We start from the raw sequence: 22,689 nt of genomic DNA, 5'->3' as shown, positions 1-22,689 counted from the left end.
ACGTCGTCGTAAGCTCCTCTCCTCTATATGCGCTGTATAGTCCTTGTGGCTTAGCGCTTCTTTTTGATTATAATAATAATAATCCTCTATATGCGGGTTATTTGTGTATTGTGTACACGCGCTAGCTCGTGGCGTAAGAATGGGTTGCGTTGAGATTCCAGTGGAAGATGTGAACAAAAAATATAGACAAGTTATTTGTAGTCTACAAAAAAGACTTGTCATTATTTAGCATTTTTTATACACGCACTAAATAATTTGATACATAACTCCAGGTACAATTTCTTTAATAACATTAATTTTGGATTTTTTATAGAGGTTGAGGTGGTAGTTGTGGTAGTCTGTGTAATTGTGGAAGTGAATTACTGAAGAAGGAATAACAATTTAAAGAGTTTTTATAGTAGTGATAGCTCTTAACTTTGAAGTACAGTATATTTTAGGAAGATGAGGCATAGCGTGTGTGTGTACACACGCCTAGTTGTACGCGCGTAGTTGTGATTGTAGGACTTAAGTTATAGCTCCTGACGTCTCTTCGCTGATCGCTATTAGGTTTACTCTCTCCCTCCCCAATGAGCTTTATCGAACCTCTTCTTTAAGCTATGACTGGAACCTGCCTCAAATACATTAATCTCTAGATTGTTTTACTTCTTGACAACTCTGTGACTGAAGAAATACTGTGTGTGTACTCACCTAATTGTACTCGCCTAATTGTGGTTGCAGGGGTCGAGACTCAGCTCCTGGCCCCGCCTCTTCACTGATCGCTACTGGGTCCTCTCTCTCTCTCTCTCTCTCTCTCTCTCTCTCTCTCTCTCTCTGCTTCCTGAGCTTTGTCATACCTCTTCTTAAAACTATGTATGGTTCCTGCCTCCACTACTTCATTTGCTAGGCTATTCCACTTGCTGACAACTCTATGACTGAAGAAATACTTCCTAACGTCCCTGTGACTCGTCTGAGTCTTCAGCTTCCAGTTGTGACCCCTTGTCCCTGTGTCCCCTCTCTGGAACATCCTATCTCTGTCCACCTTGTCTATTCCCCGCAGTATCTTGTATGTCGTTATCATGTCTCCCCTGACCCTTCTGTCCTCCAGTGTCGTCAGTCCGATTTCCCTTAACCTTTCCTCGTACGTCATTCCCTTGAGCTCTGGGACTAGCCTTGTTGCAAACCTTTGCACTTTCTCTAACTTCTTGACGTGCTTGACCAGGTGTGGGTTCCAGACTGGTGCTGCATACTCCAGTATGGGCCTAACATACAGTGTACAGTGTCTTGAACGATTCCTTATTTAGGTATCGGAACGCTATTCTCAGGTTTGCCAGGCGCCCGTATGCTGCAGCAGTTATTTGGTTGATGTGTGCCTCCGGTGATGTGCTCGGTGTTATGGTCACCCCAAGGTCTTTCTCCCTGAGTGAGGTCTGTAGTCTTTGTCCACCTAGCCTATACTGTCTGCGGTCTTCTTTGCCCCTCCCCAATCTTCATGACTTTGCATTTGGCTGGATTGAATTCGAGAAGCCAGTTACTGGACCACATGTCCAGCCTGTCCAGGTCTCTCTGCAGTCCTGCCTCATCCTCATCCGATTTAATTCTTCTCATCAACTTCACATCTGCGAACAGGGACACTTCAGAGTCTATTCCTTCCATCATGTCGTTCACATATATCAAAAATAGCACTGGTCCTAGAACTGACCCCTGTGGGACCCCGCTCGTAACAGGCGCCCACTGTGATACCTCTTCACGTACCATGACTCGTTGCTGCCTCCCTGTCAGGTATTCCCTTATCCATTGCAATGCCCTCCCTTTTGAATGCGCCTGATCCTCCAGCTTCTGCACTAATCTCTTGTGGGGAACTGTGTCAATGGCCTTCCTGCAGTCTAGGAAAACGCAATCTACCCACCCCTCTCTCTCGTGTCTTTCTTCTGTTACCTTGTCATAAAACTCCAGGAGTGTGTGTGTGTGTGTGTGTGTGTGTGTGTGTGTGTGAGCGCGCGCGTGTGTGAGAGCTTTATCATACCTCTCAAACATTTCAAACTGTTCCACTTCCTGATAACTCTACGACTGAAGAAATACTTCCTAACATCCCTGTGACTCATCTGAGTCTTCAACTTCCAATTGTGACCCGTTGTTGCTGTATTCCATCTCTGGAACATCCTGTCTGTCCACTTTGTCAATTCCTCTCAGTATTTTATGTCGTTTTCATGTCCCCTCCCCCTCCTCCCTTCTATCCTCCATTGTCAGATCGATTTCCCTTAACCTCTCCTCGTGTGTGTGTGTGTGTGTGTGTGTGTGTGTGTGTGTGTGTGTGTGTGTGTGTGTGTGTAGGGAGAATATTTATTGAAGGTGGTGTACTCAGTGAGAGCCTTATTTTTAGTAAAAGGTGTAATCAGCGAGACGTATTTCTATTTAGTGTGGGGATACTTAATTAAGTAGATATATGCAATGATGAAGATATTTAGGAACGAGCTGGCAATAGACTGACTGCTGAATATGCTCAAGCTGGATGTGTGGGCTGGAGGACACTAACATGTGTACTAGTGCTTAAGTAATAATTAATGAAATTAAGGTCGTAACCACTACAGTGTGTAGGCCTTTAGTAGGTTCTAGATATTTTCTTCATTATTTGATAGTATTGGCGAGTCTGTATTTATTAATAACTGTGGTAACTCCGAGTTGACTCCTTATTCTCTTTTATAATTGAAAAATTGGATTTTTTCCGGGAACTTTTTGAGAGTATTTAGTTAGCTAGAGGTAGCACATAAGCAGCTTTTTGCGTAAAAAAAATATTTCAACGTAGTAATTAGCTCTAATTTTTGCGAGTGGAGAAGAGAATCTCAGCAAAGTGAGCTAGTGCAATTATTAGACTGATATTTTTCAATCAACATATTTTAAAATGAACTTGAGAGTCCAGTGTTTCTTTAACGATGAGCCACGAGATGCCATAAACTGCCACTATCAGTTCACATTACAATTATTTCTTACTGCATGGTTGGCTAAGTTTCCGCCAGTAGATTTCTCAGTCAATCTCTAGCTCTAATTTGAGGTAGCTACACTGCACATCGCTTTGTGTAAGCCTATAATTATCCTTTAGAGGTGTTTAAAGCGCTAATTGATCTAATATTGTGCAGTGACTGACATCATTAGTTAAATATGTAGTTTTAAAATAATTAAATAATGGTATTTCGAACACGGGTATAAATAGAAGGCCTATGGCACCTGGCCATAAAAAAAAAGGAACGATGACAGAATAATGAAGGCTAAAGAAAACACCAAAGTTAGTTTTAGGATGACCATACATTCCCACCACCAGCATTTACAATATGTAGAGAGTGAGCAGCAGAGCAGCAGCGGAGGCAGATAGTATAATAAGTATCTAACAACAGACCAAACTCGCCTTGCTGTCTTATAATAATATTTATAAACTCGTACAAGAGAGACCAGTTTCTGCAATCACTAGTAGCAGATGAGTGACTCCAGACCAGGGGCGTAGCTATTACGTCTGGAGTCATTCACTCACCTAGATTGTTTGACTTTCAAAACTAGCACCCATTAACAGTTTAGTTGGGGGTCATACAAGAGCACAGAAATTAACTACCTGGTTAGAGAAAATGCAAGAAGTGGCTGTGATGCACACAGAGTAGTGTAACGTACTTTGTGCATGTCACAAATGGGAATTTAGGCGAGAAACGTTGAGAATCCCTGACTGAAACATTGTTTCAGTCCTTTCTGGTCAGTTACTAATCCCGACTGGATAATGTCTAAGATTCATCTCCATTTTATTATTTGTTGTGAATAGTTCCATTCACGGAACTGTGAATTATATTTTTACATTACAGATTTTTTACAAACTTAAAATTACCCAAACAGTCTTCAACTGATTCAGAGGAAACTCTTAAAACTCTGAGTATTGACATATCGATTTGCCTACACGTCAAATTGTCCAAAAAATTAACTGTGTGCGCACTGTTAGATGCTGATTATTTTTCTTTAACGGAGAAGTAACTGGAAGAACTTGAGAACTTAAATAGAGTTCATGTATATTCAAACTTTAATATGCAGGAATTCGAAGTAGCGCCGAAGCTTTCCAATAACCGAACAGTATTGCATAGTGTGTTGCATGATCCAGTCTGTTCCATTCACTAAAAATCATGATCATTCCTAAAGCGAAACTAAAGATTAATTATAAATGAAAAATAAAATTAGGTTATTTATCTCGTATTCTCATATTTGAACAAGCTATAACTTGGAGAAGATGAGCCGGTCTCTCCACACGATCAGGAGCGGAGACTCGACCCCTCCAAAGACAAATTGCTGAGTACATATGAGCGTTTGGTCGTGTATGCAACTGGGGCGAGGCCGTTCACTACTCCTACATCCATGATTTAGCACTGTAGTGACAGCTTCACAGTCTCTGCCACACCAATGACTGTTTTATAGCCACAGTAAATCTCTCGTGTGTCTAGATTGACGCCATAAAGGACGGTAAAATAAAAAATGTTGAAAATGCAGTGTTTTCACACTTCAGCCCTACTCGGTAACTTTTTTTTTTTTTTTTTTTTTAAATAAAAGTTATGCTAAACGGCCTTATAACATTTACGATAGGGTTTAGCCATTAAGGAATTATGGCTTTTGTAAACCGGACCTGAAGATGAAGTTGCACAATATCGTAAATTAAGAGATAAAAGTTTTAATGACGCTTGAAATTAGTGGTTTTTCATGAGATGTCCTTGTCTCTCTTATTTAGTTTTCCTCGATAAGTTTGAGAATATTAACTTTCCTACGGAAATTTTAAACTTACAAAAAAATAAGCACCCTGTTTGGTTAAAACATTAAAGGAAACTAAGACTAAGAGCTCAAAGGAAATTTATGCAAATGTAAACAAACATGGCGAAAAACAACCTGTGTTCAAATATTACCTAAGCTACAGAAAAGAGAATTAGTAATTGGATTAACTAAAATATGGTTATGACAATTTTGCTGGATGAGACTACAGATCAGGACAATCGTGAACGCAAGTTATAACACTGCCTGTCCTAGCATAATTAACCAAACCTGACTTCACCAGAGTGCGCTGACCTAAACTAATCTGAATTTGGGTTCATTCATCCCTAAATCACAAAGCTACAAGCGCCGAGTCTCTATGGGTTGCAATGCTAGCCGCTAAGCCTTCTTGTATGAGTATCAAGCCTTTTTTTCTATATGTTCGTTCCCATGGTTCCAAGACCTTCGTCCCATGGAAAAAAAAAAACCCAAGTTCCTTATCGAACTAGGTAAAAGATTCATCACGGCAACTGTGGATCCCAGCGCAGCTGTTTTATGTTCTATCAGCTCAGTGTTACAGTTCAAAGCTGAGTATCAGCACTGTTGTAAGTTGGGTTCGCGCTGCAGCTCTGGGAAGCTGGATGAGATTTTGAAATTAATTTTTGACAAACTAGCATACGTACTTGTAATTTTTCTTCCTCAAACCACAGGTATCATGTATATTCCGTCTCTGTACCATTAATGTATCCCCTAAGCCTTGTGTACCATTTTACACACAGAAATCTAACTGCTTTGAAATCTTTTGTTTCCTTTACAAGCCAAACCCCTTCGGGAATTTTGATACACCTTGTACTCATGAACAGATGATCTCCATACCTGTGGGAAAGAACGTGAAATGATAAGCAAGTTCGCTGATCCTTTGAAGGCTGCAAGTGCATCTCTTATTTTTGTGTTGGAGACAAGTGTCGGCCAGTAAGAATGCGCATGTGTGGTCTTACATGGCCAACATGCTATCTGTCAACGACTGCAAAGTCTCGATGATTTGGTCTGTCGTCGGATCTGCAGAGGTCGGGTGGCTGTTGCACTGCATCTCAAGAAATGAACCTTTTCATATCATACGATCTTTCCCTCTGATATACGGCAAAGGAGACCGTACTATTTGAATTGAGTTCGTCGTAAACTGTCGCAGATATGTTTTTGTTAATTAGTAGCTGTCAGAGGCACTTGCCGACAGGCACTTAGTCTGTTGTATGTGTGTGTACTCACCTAGTTGTGGTTGCAGGGGTCGAGTCAAAGCTCCTAGCCCCGCGTCTTCACTGGTTGCCACTGAGTGTGTGTGTGTGGGGGGGTTTTGTGCGTTGTGTGTGTGTATATATGTCGTACTAAATATGCCAAACTTGTTGAATAGTTCGATCTCCGTTAAAAATTCAACTTTTCAATTTTTTTCTTTTTTCTCTCTTTACTGATAACTATTTTTTATTAATGATATAATGAGTTTTAATTATGAACCTAAACAAATATCTCACTAAACCTCGGCTAAAGTAACATTTTTTTTTAGATAAATTCTGCTATGTCATAGATTAATATAAATTTATTTGGTATTATTTAAAATCAATGATACATTTTTTTTCGTAGTGATCATATCAATTTTCCGTGATTTATGGCAACAAATTTTCATTTGGCTTATTCGGCAAAGGGGATGCTTGCCAAATAGGCAATATAATATTGAAGCATCCACGAATAAGTAGTTTTAAACAATACTGCAACTAGCCAGGGATCGAACCTCCCGATATTTCAGCAGACGGGCTGAAATCTCGGGGGGTTCGATCTATCTTCACTTTCCTTTGATCGAATCTGATGAAAATGTCGAATATGTATTAAATTCTTGTTACGCAATTAAACATGTTTGGATTATTCAGCCTAAGACGTGGTGGAGGCTTCATCCTCCGTCTGCTGAACGCAAGACAGATGCGCTTCCTATCTGTACTCGCCTTGAGGTATGCAGTGGATTTGTTGAGAGTACAGTGTTGTAATGTACAGCAGTTATAGGAGGATAGATAGGAGAAAATACAGTGAATTGCCAACTAGGTGATAAAGTGAAAATTTGGAAAGAGAGAAAAGATTAAATTATACCGTATATAAATAAGCATCAGGAAGGCAGTGTAAATTAAGAAGTAATGAGCGAAACAGCTGTTAACAAGAGAAAGTTGGTAAATCTCTTCAAAAAATATCTTCTAATTTCGAGTTAAAAGTAGTTTTGAAAACAGATGAAAACTGGAAATAACTAGGAGCATGTGGACTTGTCAGTTGAGAATGAAACTGGGAATATGAGAAGTGCAATTTTATATACATAAACGAATGTTTTGAGTTCACTGTAAGAAAAACATGAAAGCAGACATTTAATGCAAGGAACAAGGAAGAATAAGTTTTGTTGGGAATAGGAAGAGGAAAGAGGCGAAATGATTGGGAAGTGGTTCTAATAAGTAGGATGTAATTTGGAAGAAAATAATAAAGATAATAATGGTTGAAGAAACGAAATGGAATATGGAGATAATGATTGTACATATAAATATAGGATACAAGGAAAGTAGGTGTTTATAATTTTGTAAATTTAGTATGAGATAATAAAAAAAATCAAAATGCTAATGTTGCAAATGTTTGAATTAGATGGTGATAAGCTACAAAGAGCTTTTATGAAGAGTTGTGCTCATTTAATCATATTTAGATGTAAATGTGATTTCCAGAAGAAATGAACCTTGAACAGGGATGGGTAATATCGCCAGTGTAACTTAATGTTATATTGTGATAAGACACAGTTTCAAAATAACTGAAGGTATTTTCTTCTTTGAGATCACAAGGTTATATTTTGATTCTTAAAGCCGGGATGCTCATGAGACGGTTTCTTTTGTGTGAATGCATCTCTTTGAGAGGACTGTAAAAAATAATGGAAAGTGAAAGCAAAATATAGAAGCAGTTGTAACCGAAGCATAAAATCAAGACTTGTGTTTTTTATCACCATTGAATCCACCCTGGACGCTGGCCAGTGCGGCCTCCTTGTTGGACGCTGGCCAGTGCGGCCTCCTTGTTGGACGCTGGCCAGTGCGGCCTCCTTGTTGGACGCTGGCCAGTGCGGCCTCCTTGCTGGACGATTGTTGGTGTGGCCTCATTGCTGGACGCTAGTCAGTGTGGCATTGCTGGACGCTGGCCAGTGCGACCTCCTTGCCGGATGTTGGCCAGTGTGGCCTCCTAGCTGGGAATTAGTCAGTGTGGCCTTGCTAGACGCTGATCAGTGTGGCCTCCTAGCTGGGAATTAGTCAGTGTGGCCTTGCTAGACGCTGATCAGTGTGGCCTCCTTGCTGGACGCTGATCAGTGCGGCCTCCTTGCTGGACGCTGATCAGTGCGGCCTCCTTGCTGGACGCTGATCAGTGCGGCCTCCTTGCTGGACGCTGATCAGTGCGGCCTCCTTGCTGGACGCTGATCAGTGCGGCCTCCTTGCTGGACGCTGATCAGTGCGGCCTCCTTGCTGGACGCTGATCAGTGCGGCCTCCTTGCTGGACGCTGATCAGTGCGGCCTCCTTGCTGGACGCTGGCCAGTGCGGCCTCCTTGCTGGACGCTAGTCAGTGTGGCCTTGATGAATGCCGGTCAGTGCGGCCTCCTTGCTGGACGCTGGCCAGTGCGGCCTCCTTGCTGGATGCTGGCCAGTGCAACCTCCTTGCTGGATGCTGGCCAGTGCAACCTCCTTGCTGGGCGCTGGCCAGTGCGGCCTCCTTGCTGGATGCTGGCCAGTGTGGCCTTGCTGGACGCTAGTTAGTGTGGCCTTGCTGGACGCTGGCCAGTGCGGCCTCCTTCCTCCTATCATTAGATCATGGCACACTTGTTGTCGACCCCTGATCTTCAGTCGCCCACCACCGTTTATTGACCTCGTTTAATAATTATCACTCATATTACTCTCCTCTCTGGCCAAGGTCAAGACCATCCTGTTGACAGTGAGAGACTTGACCGGACTCGCCTTCTGAAGAAACTAGCGACGATAATTCGATTTACTTTCGATCAGCTTCAATGTAAATGGTTTTTCTGATTCGCGATAATGTTTCACCCAGTATTGAGGCCTCAGTCAGTCTCCAAATTTCGTCACGAGCTGTTAAACTTTAATATGGGTCAGCTAGTGGCACTTGTTGTGCCTGCCCTCGCCTGAATGTTAGGTCATGGGTTACTGGAGCTGCTTAATATCGTTTTAAACTCTAACACGCTGAGGTAAAAACAAACCCAAGGTAAGGAACTCGTGGGTTCGAGAGGCCTGGGCTATATTAGATATTTATCAGGTTGAACATTAAAATGGTATAAAATACCGACAGATTGTCGGTATTTTATACCATTTTAATGTTCATTCTGTCAGACACTGCAACACAAGGGTATCTTGGTACAGACCATCTACTTCGACAACCTCTACTAGTGAGAACGGCTGGGTTTGAGAAGGACCTGCCCTCCCAAATCAACCTACGTCTCACCTCCTGGCACTATATAAGGCCCGATTCTGTCACTTCAACTTCATATTGTTTCAGACAACGGAACAATGCTCTTCTCCAGACTGAGGGACTGACCACCTCAAAACTTTAAGGGTGATGGACTGATTACATCGTCTCCAAGTATCTTCTGCTTATATCAACTTTTCTGTACTCGACTGAAGAAGCCTACTGTGTAGGCGAAACGTTTCAAAATAAAGATACCTAACTGTTGCATATGTGTCTTACCTAACAATTTATCAGGTTAAAGAATTGTATTGTGAGGTGCTTATGAGACAGAAACCTAGATCTTCTGAGGTATTCGCTGGCAGAGGTAAAGATTGCTTGAGCTGTTCGCGACTTTGAGGCCTAGACTTGTTTGTTTTATTTGTGTGCGGCAGATGTGAGTCTGTTTTGGCCTTTGTCATTTCCGAGTTCACGCTTTGCGTGCGTTCTTATAATTGTTGTGTGCGCGCTTGCGGGTACATTTATAGTAGTTAATTTTTCGTTTCGTTTTAATATGTATGTGCATGCTTACATATTGAAAAAATAAGAACATAAAATTACTTTTATGTGTGTGTGTGCACGCAACACGACCACAGGAAATGTGACACATAATAATATACAATTAAACCAGAAAAGAATGTCTTCTCTTTTCAGCCTTTCTTTGTAGTTCACATTTTGTTTTGCTTCGAAAGTTTTTTTTTTTTTTACCGTTCAGCCTAGTTGAATGGTTATACCCCAGCCTGCGGTGACAGGCGTCTGGGACCACTTCTCCATTGAATATCCCAGTTAAACCATATGAAGTGTGATTGAGTTTTAATAGCTCGTCTGTGATTTTTTCTGAATTTTCCAGTTTATGGCTCATGGTAAGTTTTAAAGTGTTCAGTTTACCTCTATCCATGTACAAGAATGTTGTTTTAGTATCTGTCAATATTTAGTCTTATGCCTCCCTATCTTTCGCTTAGAATATTTTAACACACAATTGATAATTCTGTTTCATGAGTGACATGTCGTTTTCTCTCTCGTCCACTAATCTCCCATTTGCTTGACTGGCTTCGAGAGTAGCGAGTCCCTCTAACAAGGGACATGGGATCGAGCCTTCACTTCTTGCTCTGAATGACTCTCACAGGTTTACCGCTATGCGCACACCCACAGTAACCACAATATAAAAATCGCAGTGAGCTGGTGATATCATAGTATCATAGTTTAAAATCCTGACATGTCACTGTTAAGAGTTTTTAAATGTGAATGACGCTCAAATTTTTTACATGTGACCTGACTAAATCTTAAACGCTAACGTACAGTGTGAAGGGTCCTATGTGGAATCATATATAAGCTTGATAAGTCTTTTCTTTCCCTATTGTTTTCACTATTCCTTGATAATTTGAGAAATCACGAAATCTCTTGGAATTTCTCTAATTTCCCACTGAGGTTATTTTGCGTGTGACAGCGTGTAAGGAGTGAGTGAAGAAAAATGTCTTTTGGGACTTGAGCTGTTTGAGTGTGAGCAAGGTAACATTTTTTCAAGGAATTCAGGAAAACAAGTTAGCCAGACTTTACTCCTGGAGGTGGGTGCCAACACTGAAGGAGGGGTGGAGATATTAACGTTTAGATTGGCATCTGGACTGTTGTATCGGCACCTCTGGCAAATCGGTGACAGTGAATGATGGGGCAAGTGATTCTTATTTCATGGGTCACCCTACGTCTCTGGGAGAGAGCCAATGTGTTAAAATTATATATATGTATGATATATAATTATATATATATATGTATATAGAGATATATATATATATATATATATATATATATATATATATAGATATATATATATATATATATGCAATAAGGCAATAAGATCACAGTAAACAGGTGATTTCAAAATATGCAAAACAACCACTCTGAAAGAATAGAGAAATTCCAAGCGCTTTCGTGACTACTCACATTATCAAGGAACATGAAAGTAAAGCATCCAAGGAAGCTATATAAGGGGTCCGGCCAGCACCTCACTATCAGATCCCACTATATATATATATATATATATATATATATAGTGTGCATAGCATTGCCTCTACCTACATTAAATTCCATCATTCGCTTTTTTTTTTTTCACAGGGTTTGACAAGGTTAAGGATCCCTAGCTTTATTGACAAGCTATTTACAGGTTAAGGATTCCTAGCTTTATTGACAAGCTATTTACAGGTTAAGGATTCCTAACTTTATTGGCAAGCTAAGAGCTGTTACCTACATCAGCTCATTTGAAACCATTTTTATTGTTATGAGACATACAAGTAAGGAACAGGATGAAGTTGGAGCCATCTGTGGGCCAGCATTTTCATGTGTTCAACTGACTTTATCTCGTTGACATCATTATGCTGTACGAATGTGTTCCATACTCTAGTCATCCTGGGTATATATGATCTCAGATGGAGTGATGTTCTGGAGAAGGGTACAGCCAGAGTGAAGTTGCTGCTTTCTGCCCGTCTTGTGGCATAAAAGCTTGTTTCACGCTGTCCTCGAAGTGGATCCAAGTGTGGTACTTTGACAATATTGGCCTTGTACATAACAGTAAGGACTCACATCCCTCCTATGTTGAAGGCTCTGCTGAAATGACAGATCTATCTATGATGGGTCCAGGCGAGAGATGAGACGTCTTGCTCTGTTCTCTACTCTGTCAAGCAGTCACAGATGAGAGGGGGGGGGAGGCAAACCAAGAAAGTGGAGCATACTCAAGGTGTGAGCGTACTTGTGCCTCGTACAGAATCTTGCAACCCCTACTGTCAAGCAGATGCGAGATACGGCGAAGTGCTGTAAGCTTCCTGGCTGCCTTGTTTGCAAGATTTACAACATGGTTCTTCATGGTTAGTTTGGAGTCAAATTTCACCGCAAGGATATCAACTTCTCCAGGTACCAACACCCTCCCATTCATCCTTACTACTGCACCAGCATTACCATCATGGTGCCTAGAGACGATCATCATTTGCATTTTCTCAGATGCAAAGGTTACTTGCCATCTATTTCCCCAAGCTGATATAGCTCTCAGCTGGTGATTGATGTAGCTTAGAGCAGCTGGCATTTCTTCTCTTGGATAAGTGTATGTCATTGTACAGTCGTCTGCATATGCATGTGATTCTGGGATGAGATGAAGAAGGTCGTTGAAGTAGACATTCCATAACAATGGTCCCAGTACGCTTCCTTGTGGAACACTTGCCTTGCTTCCAAGGATTCAGTCATTTTTATTGTATATTTTGCATTTAATTTTTACATCCTCAAACATATTAATATAAATTTCTATTCATTCTGGATGGTAAATCATTTTTATAAGTGTGTGTATGTGTGTGTGTGTTTAGCACATTCACTAATGCTTGACCAATTGCTGATGGCGTTCTAGTTCGTCATATAATAAATTTAGCATATATTAGAACACTTGTCAGTGGCAAGCAGCTTTAGAATACTTTTTATCCCACACCTTGTGACGTCTCGTTCAACGAAGATACAACTGTGTTCATTCATTGTTCCCAGCACACATTACTGTAGGTGTTTGCTTTCTTGATTTCAGGGGGAAATTTCAAGATGTATGTGTTCACTGTAAATCGTACTTGAGATTGAGAGACTGAAAAATATCTGTTTTCTTGAGCCAGACAGACTAGCCTTTCCTTGCATCATCTTGCCGAATTAGTCTGCTGTTTTTTTTTTTTTTTTTTTTGTATGTGTGTGTAGGAGAACCCGGAGACGATGGTGATTTACTGGCGTGATATATTAAACGATGAAGGGACAAGACATGTATTCATAATTCTCACTTGCTCCCAACCAGTAGTAGTGAGACATCAGCTTTCTTGGTTGGGGTGAGAGCTAGCTTATCGTTCTTTAAATTTAATAAGATTTCTATGTCTCCAGTTATTATTCGATTCTGCTTTTCCAAGAAAGTAAATGCGGAGAGTTAATAGTCGGTCATAAAGCATAAAAATGTTATTCATTTGAGTAATAAAGCATTCTTTTCTTCACCGAAAGATTTGGGTTCCCTCCCCAAACTGTACAAGATATAAAAGTAATTATGCACCTGCTGCCTCTATTCACCTATCGGTAAATAGGTACTTCTAAGAGAACAAGACCGACGCCCCCAATAGAATTAAGCCACACTGTTTTCCTGGATTATTCTGAGTTAATAACACTCCAGAATCAACGCTCCCATGAAAGTCTCCTTCAGTATGGAATTCAAGGGCAACACTGAGCCACCATGCGTGTCAGGTTCTTACTGCCAGGGAGTAAGGAAGTTCCTCCTAGCAAGTGATGGGAACACCAGAACAATAAATAATTCAGGGTTCAGCACCCAACGAGAAACCTGCAACGGAGTGTCAACCGCCACTTTGGTAGGCGGGGGATAACACTTAACTCTTATCGGAATATGATTAGTTTATAAATCTATTCACATTGTGCTTAAAAAAATAATAATTTTGAATATTTATCGTTTAGGAAAGTTAAGAAAATATTTTTTAAAATAAATGTGATAGTAACATTTCTTGTGAAGTTCAATAACATTTTATTCATATTTTCAAGAATTCTCATATTTACAGCAAGACAATACTCAGTACATGTGTATGATGCTGGTAAGTATAAATGGAAAGGAAATATTCTGCAATATATTTCCCATCATTCAAAGAACCGTCAGACCAATGGGCGTGTACACGATACCAATGTGCTCCAAAATGCCTTTCACTTCTTCATCAGCTTTCAATTGACATTGAGTGTTGTGTTTACTTGACTTGTGGAGCAAGTGATCTAAATAACCACGTATATATATATATATATATATATATATATATATATATATATATATATATATATGGGGTCCACCTCTGGTGTAAATTGTGCCACCCATAGCCTCGTAGAAGTGGACTTCTTCCTGAAGCCGTTTGAATATTCCACTTCCCCTACCACCCCATCTTTTCATACTTTTTTACCAATAGGTATATTTTATTACATAATATAGTACAGAAGATATAAGAGTTACATTGCTGATACAAAGATGGCACATACAGTACATGATGTGTGAGAGATACATGTCTAGTACACATTGTTACGTGATTGTCACTGACTGTAATGCGAAAATCTCATTCAGCTCCTCAGAGCTGGGGCGAGTGCCCAAAATACAGCAGGCATTACCCCTCTGAACAGCCGTACTGAGTCGCTCGAACAGAGAATTAGCTGCCCTGGGATCCCTAGTTACCCTGATGAGTCTTTTGCCTAGCTCCTTAAGGAACTTAGATGCACTCCTTCCCCATGAGTAATATATGTTTGTTTCCATAGGCACGGAGACCCTTGGCTCATGGGGAATGAGTGCATTTAAGTTCCTTAAGGAGGTAGGCAAAAGACTTATCAGGGTAACTAGGGATCCCAGAGCAGCTAGTTTTCTGTTCCAGCGAATCAGCGCTGCTATTCAGAGGGGTAATGCCTGCTGTATTGTGGGCACGATCCCCAGCTCTGAGGAGCTGGATGAGATTTTCGCATTACAGTCAGTGACAAACAAGTAACAATATGTACTAGACATGTATCTCTCATACCTCATGTACTGTATATGTCATCTTTATATCAACACTGTATCTCTTAAATCTTTTGCAACATATTATGTAATAAAATATACCTATTGGTAAAAAAGAATGTAAAGATGGGGTGGTAGAGGAAGCGGAATATTCAAATGGCTTCAGGAAGAAATCCGAATATTTTTCCTTGTAGCCTTTATATCCACTTTTCCGAGGCTATGGGTGCCACAATTTACACCAGAGGTGGACCCCATTTAATATATATATATATATATATATATATATATATATATATATGTGTGTGTGTGAAGGTTAAATCCTTCTATATAAATATTTAACCTGCACAGTCGGCAGGTTTGAATCCTGCTGTGGACTGAGAGGTAATACTTCTACATAATTTCACCTGTTTATGTATTATTAAATACACACACACAAACACTAGTCACTTGATAAGGTACACCTTTCTGATACTCGGTAGGGCCCCCCCCCCTTCCCCTTTGCCTCCAGAACAGTCTGAATTCTTCGTAGCAACGATTCCTTAGATATTCTGGTGCATATTCACAGTTACTGCAGATCTGTTCAGTTGCATATCCATGCTGCAAATGTCCCGTTCTACTACGCACCAAAGGTTTACGTCAAATTCTGACCCTACTATCTCCATGTCAAAGGAGAAATCAAAATTCGTCAGACTAGGCAACGTTGTTCCAATTCGCAGCTGTCCAGTTTTGGCAAGTCTGTTCTCACTGCAGCTTCAATTTCCAGTTATTAGCTGATGGAAGTAGAGCCCGTTGTAGTATTTGCTGTAATAACCCATCCACTTCAACGTTCGATGTGTTGGGCGTTCATAGATCCTCTTGTGTGTACCCCTGTCGTAATAATGGTTATTTGGGTTTTGGTAGCCTTCCTGTCAGCTTTAACCAGTTTGGTCATTCTCCTATGAACTTACTCATTTTAACTTGTATATATTTGTGTTGTTTTCATGCTAATATTTTTTATTGATTGTCATTTTCCTTATGTGTGATGCATTTATTTTTTTAACTGCTCGGAGTGCTACATGATTTACGTAGTCAAAATGCCCTTCAAATTTGAAAAGTACCTACCTACCTGGTTGTAATATTCTTATGAGTCGTATAAGTTTTTTTTTTTAAGAGCGCTGAACTGTTTTCCCTGGTCAAAATGCTCTTAAAATCTCATAACTACTTACCATCCCTCCCTTTATTATTTTCTCTCTCCTTAGTATGGGATACCCCTTAAGAAAATGGTATATAACATCAGCAAATGTGGAGGTGCATGTTCACGTGCGTGTTTATGAATGTGTAATGTGGATTTACGGAATGTGACATCATCGTTAAATATTAAAAATAAAATAACTCCTTACGTAAACCGTAACTTTAAAATTTCGCAACAGTCAAATATCTTGCTAAACCGAACACCATTTCATCAAACTATTCCTCATGCAAAAATATCAGAGCAGATAATTCGTGAAGGTTGACAGCTCTTTAAAAGCACCTGTTTAAATAAATATTACCAAGAGTGTAAGAGAAACAAGTATAGGCAGAAAATTATCTTCAGTAAAACCAAGCAGAGCGGTCATATTCAGTAATGACAAGCCTTGTCATCACATTCATGAGTAACAAACATAATCATGTCATTCAGCAATAACAAGCATGGCAATCACATTCAACAATAACAAGTATGTCCATCACACTGAACAATAAAAACTGAATTCGCATTCAAGAATAACAATATTGGCCATTACTTTAAGAATAACAAGGGTAGCTATCACAGTCAACGGTATAAAGTGTGACCATCAACTTCAACAATAACAAATGTGTCCTTCACCCTCAACAATGATAAGGATGGCTATTACATTTAACCATAACTGATGTTATCACATCAGTACCAAGTGCGGCCCTCAGGTGCAGTAAAAACACGATTAAACATTCCCATTGGCTGAATTTTAACGTTTGTATTTTAATTTTTCCCAGTATTATTACTGCAGTAACAATGGTTTCTTCACCTCACGACTAGGCTAAACATTACATTTCAAACAAAATGTACACGACTGCATGGGAGGCGTCCTCACCCAACCTCTGACCCTTAATGAAAGGGAAACCCTCGACCTGGCGCTTCAGGTTAAGTCGGATCACTCTCCCTGGTTGACCTGCCAACTCGATGGCCTGGTCGTGACATCCAAAGCGCCGAGGAGCGTCGTAATGACTAACATATTTCACTCGACTCATCTTCTTGGCCTCCTCGTGATGCGGGTCAGCTACTGCAGTATGACAACAGACGCCAAAGGGAACGATTTCTCGCGTTCTTTGAACAGCTTCTGACATTCCTGGGAGACTGCTGAGGGCAATTTGACATATAAGCTTACATTTAATCTCTTGAAGAGGGTGCCTCGATTCCAGAGAAAGGATCGTCAGCAAAGAAATTGGAGTTACCCTTCCTTGGATCAACCTTAATTACCTCCCAGCAGCTGTGAAAGATTAGCACTTCACCATGAATACGACGATACAGTTAAATGACATCTTAAATAACACCATTATTAGTAACATGGTTGGAGTATTCCCACTGGCTTACTGCCTTTCAAAGCTTCGCTGTGGGCTTTAAACTGTTGACCCATCTCGAGAAACAAAGGACGTTCACCAGTCCCGGAAGAGAACCAGTGATTGTGTAAGAAGGGGAAATAAAAGGAAACGTACATCTTCTCCGTTACAAAGATTTCCCGGTGAGCGAAGTGAAAGTCAGAGCGTGGATAAGAAGTGTACCGCCCCTTCAGTGGAGGGGTACAACACACACTGTATAATGCTATTCCTTGATTTTGCGCCCGTGCAAGATAAAGCAACACCACTTTACAATTTCAAACATTCGCATGTCGCCATTTTCATTTAAATAATAATAACAGAGATTTTTCTATGTCATGATGCGCGCCATTAACTTCTCAAGTAGAATTACAGGTGTATATCTATCATACGTTTACATCTTCATAGAGTTTAATTACTTATAAATAGAGCCGGGGTGTCCGTTGCGTTTTACAGAAATCATAATTACTCAGTTTTCAAGTACCAGTAAATGATTAATTAATAAATAAAATGTACCAACATAAATGAAACTTGCTAAATAACTAATGTAGTTATAACTATTGCAGGGAGCGATTTACACAAAGAAAATTTGCAAAATATAAAACTCTTTTCTCGGGCTACAAATTTTACACTCTTACGTCCATCATTAGTGCTAATTTGTTCTATTTTTTTTTTTTGTACTGGAATATTACCATAATTTTTTTAAATTCTTTCACGTCACTTTCTAATTATTTTGACCCAACATAAACTTTCATCTTGAGTGAGGTCTGATCAAGGCTTTGAGGGTTCAGCGAATAAAAGTTTTAGGCATTGTCATAAATGTAAATAAATTTACTGTACCTTTATTGCCTTGCAATACCTGCTCTTTTCTGTGTGATTTTGCTTAGGTCGTGATGGTGACAGGAAAAGATGTTCAAATATAAGTAATGAAGATGTTTGTTTAACCTCTGGTTCAAAACACACACATACACACACACACACACACACACACATACATACACACACACACATACACACACACACACACACACACACACACACACACACACACACACACACACATCTCCCCCATCGCCACCATTTACAAAAATTGCATTAGTGTTTCCTATGATATCGTTTCCAATTCATAAAAAATTGCCGAGATAAATAATGTAATATACGAATATGACGAAAACATCAAACATATTCCGACTAAACTTTCGGAAAACTTTAGAGTATGGAAACAGAATAAAAGATGGGTGAAGGATTTCAATATAGGAAAGTGTTACCTGAGATGTGTAAAAGTAAAAGTTGAACCCCATGTAAAATATCAGTTGAAGGTTGAAATTTTAAGAACATCTGATAGGAAAAACATCATGAGGAGATAATGTAATTATTTTTTTTATCGCCAGGCGATCACATAAATACAGCTGTTCGCCATTTGTAACATCAACAGGTTTTTAGAATTCCTTTAAGTTTAAAGGTGGAAAGATGTTGGTATTGTTTGCTGCATTTGTTTGACCTAAGGAGTATGCAGCTGTTAGGTAAGACACATATGCAACAGTTAGGTATCTTTATTTCGAAACGTTTCGCCTACACAGTAGGCTTCTTCAGTCGAGTATGCAGCTGTTGAATTAAGCCAGTCCTAAAAGAGACAGTAGAGAAAGAAAATTTTTAGAGATAAGCAACGTAGACAGAGATATAAGCTACAACACCATGTCTTCCTTAGCGGATGACACCAGAATTGCATGACAGTGTCTTCCATCGAAGACACTGCAAGTCTCCAGCTAAAATGGGCCTCAAAAAACAGTAAGAAGTTCAGTGAAGACAAATTTCAATTATTCCGTTATGGTAAACTCGAGGAAATTAAAACTGCATTGGAGTGTAAAACAAATTCCAACCACACAGAGCGAAAAACTAATGTGAAAGACCTGGGAGTGACAAGGTCAAAATGACAGCATGGATAATGAAAACCTTGAAAACCAGTGATGCCAGAACCATCATGATTCTCTTCAAATTGCTTGTTTTCTCTACGCTAGAATATTGTACACTAATGGTCCCTTTCAAGGCAAGCAAAATTGCAGACCTGGAGAATGTACAGTGAACTTTGACGGCACGTATAAGATAGCGCACCTAAATTGCTGGGAATGGTTGAAGTCTCTTGATATGTACTCCCTGAAACGCAGGCAAGAAAGATACATAACAATATACACTTGGAAAATCCTAGAGGAACTAGTCCAAAATCTGCACACGAAAATCACTCTCTACGAAAGCAAAAGATGTGGCAAGCAAGGGCGTCACGAGTAGGCTAAGAAACAAATAAGTGTCAGGGGCCCAAGACTGTTCAACTACCCCCCAGTATACATAATGGGGCTTACCAACATACCCCTGGTTGTCTTCAGAAGGGCGTTGGACAAGCACCTCAAGTCAGTTCCTTACCAGTCGGACTGTGGCTCATACTTCGGTTTACATGCTGCCAGCAGTAACACCCTAATTGATCATGCCCTGATCCACCGCGAGGCCTGATCACGGACCGGCCCGCTGGGGCGTTAACCCCCGAAACCCCCCTACAGGTATACTCCAGGTAAAACTCAAAATTAGACATCTTTCAACCAAAATAATTTTCATCATTACTTTGAAACTGAGTTTCTAATCATCATTCAACTCTTGGTGAATTGAAGGTAATCAGATCCGATCCACTGAAGAGAAGGGAAGCTTTATTTCTTTGGATCAAAACCCATTCACCAGATTGCTTTCTCCGTTGTCATTTGCTCCCTTGCTGCTTCTTTTATCACCTGTTCTTGCTAGTCTTCTCAGAGTGTCTGCTAATTATTTTTGTCCTTCATCCCTGCCTGAATCGTCTGCTCTTGCCTTTTCTTTCATTATTACTACTCCCACCCTTTCCTTCTTTTAGACCATAATTTCCTACAGCTTTTCAATTTCTTTCAATTTTTGGGCTGCTGCTTCAGTAGTAAGTCCTTCTCTCCTGTTCCAGGCTATTCCCCCCTCCCCTTTTTATTTATTTCCACGATTTCCTTTCCGCAAGTAATTTACTTTCCCACGTCTTAGTGATTTTCTTCTTCAGAACAGTATTTGTAGAGTGTGGATAAATGACGTGGTGAGGCAGGGAAGGTGTTTGTTGGGACAAAGTGATAGGGAAGGAGGGTAGGAGGGAGACAGAAAGAGAGAGGGTGTGTGGTGTGGAAGGTTGTGTGGTGAGGGAGGGGAGGAGGAAGGGTTTGTGGTGAGGGAGAAAGGGTGTGCGGTGAGGAAGGGTGTGCGGTGAAGGAGGGATAGTGTGTATTGAGGGAGGGAGGGTTTGTGGTGAGGGAGGGAGGAAGGGTGTGTGGGGGAGGGATGGTGTGTGGTGAGGGCGGTAGGGTGTGTGGTGAAGGAGTCAGTGACCCGTAACGTGCTTTGGCTGGGGTCGGGGATGACCAGTCGACGGATGGCAACTTTTTGTGTAGACCGGCTGGCTGGCTGGCTAGCGTCTGAATGGCTGTTTGGTCGGCTAGCTGGCTGTCTGGTTGGTTGGTCAGCCGGCTGGCTGGCAGTTCGGCTGGCTGGCAGGTTAAAAGTCTAATATGCAGCTGCCTGCTGTCTACCTGCCTTCACTCTCCCTCTCAAATGTGACTCACTCTGACACCTCAGCTTCAGCTCATCCCAAATATGTTTTCAAGACTGACAGTGAAAATTAATATTTTTACTACATATCCCAGAAATTCTTGGGCTACTGACACAACCAAAGTGAATAGAGACAAACGTGATGTTGAAAAATTTAAACAATTTTACATATTTAAAATTTTATCCTAAACCAAAATTATATTTTCTCACAAGGCCAGAATTGACCTTTTTATGATGTGGGATCACAAAACTAAGAATTTCGAGGCACTATTGTTCATTGATATGGTTATTTATGTATATGCGAAAGTCACACAAGGACAAACAAGCTAGGGCACATACATGCTCGCACACAGGGTACTGAAGGGGTCATTAAGTGTGTCAGGGTAGTAAACAATCCTTGAAGCGATTTACAGGTTGCCCTGAGCCACATAAGTGTGGGGGAGAGCCATAATTTTATAAGTGAACTAGAAAGTGATACCTGTGGTGAAGTCAGAGTGGGCAGGCCTAGTGTGCTCCAGGCGACGTGTCACCCAAGATAAAGTGAAATAAATGTGTGGCCAGTGAAAGAAATTCAGTGGATAGGTATATCTTAAAGTGAAATAAATGTGTGGCCAGTGAAAGAAATTCAGTGGATAGGTATATCATATATCGACAAGAAAAGGAAGTGGATATACACCAGGACATCACATCTAGTTGGGCAATCTACAGGCTGCTACAGGATGCATCGCAAGTATCTCACCTAAGGGTGGTATTCGGGAGTTGGGTGTGAGTTCCAATTAACCGCCAAGCTGTTTGTGAACGGTCCAACTCCCCTAGTACGATAAAGAATAGGATATCAAGTACTCAGTAACGTATGTATGTATAATGTTTGCCAAGACCATAGTCCTGGCACGGGTCCCAATCTTGCGATGACCCGTCTCTGGCTCCCGATGGAGAAAGGTTTCCACAATGATGCGACGCATGCCGCTCAAGCGCCCCTCTGGTCAGTTCAACTGGTGCATCTCATAAGCGACACCATATGTAACTATGGACACTAGCGAGGAGGAGGATATGTCATTATTACAGGTAACAGCTTGTCTGGTTCGTTGACCCCATGGTACACTAGTGTGGCCGCAGTCATCTCTTGAGTCCTCTTCGGGAGGGAATATAACCCCTAGTTGCCTGCAGAGTGTCTCAGTAGCTTCGCACTCTAGAAGATAGTGTGTTAGGGGCCGCTGGACAACGTGCTGACAGTACTGGCACATCTCCTCCTCAGCCTTGTCTACCATCATCTTGGCTGTGGGAAAGCCCAAACGAAGCCGATGGATGGCGGTACACTGCGCTCTGGACCAGCTTCTATCATATGGAGGGGGTTCTCCCTGAGTCGCTGCTCGGTACCACTGTTGAGATGGGGTATCACCTAAGACCTCCCCCATAAGTTTCGTGGCTCTGGCAGCCACCAGTTTGGTCTGTCGTAGGCTGATTGGGACAGTAATCCCAACATGTGGATAGTCTGTTGCTGCCTTGGCTGCATCATCTGCCGCCTCATTTCCCCGGATGCCAGCATGGCTGGGGATCCAGTTCAATGTCGATCTATTACCCTGAACTTCTAAGGCTGTCATTATGCTCAGGATCGATGTGATGAGGTGAACATTATCCTGTGGTTGAGGATGGGAGAGGGCATTGATTGCAGAGGTGGAATTAAAATGTATGACAGGTCGGAGTCGAT

The 22,689-nt window shown here is 40.9% G+C and overlaps 1 long non-coding RNA gene across 3 annotated transcripts in view; it reads left to right on the top strand.

Moving 5' to 3' along the window:
- LOC128693775 (uncharacterized) overlaps positions 1-22,689 on the top strand; it is a 182,155-nt gene that overhangs the window by 93,145 nt on the left and 66,321 nt on the right. Inside the window, exon 4 of one of the 3 annotated variants that reach the window (XR_011392772.1) lies at positions 5,610-7,751. The exons of the other annotated variants lie outside the window; for them this stretch is intronic. This is a non-coding gene — a long non-coding RNA (uncharacterized lncRNA). Of the gene's footprint in view, positions 1-5,609; positions 7,752-22,689 lie in introns of those variants that run through there. 3 annotated transcript variants of the gene reach the window in all.

This window comes from Cherax quadricarinatus, chromosome 34 (assembly GCF_038502225.1).
Source record: "Cherax quadricarinatus isolate ZL_2023a chromosome 34, ASM3850222v1, whole genome shotgun sequence".
Classification (NCBI taxonomy): Eukaryota; Metazoa; Arthropoda; class Malacostraca; order Decapoda; family Parastacidae; genus Cherax; species Cherax quadricarinatus.
This window is presented reverse-complemented; position numbering and strand designations above follow the sequence as displayed.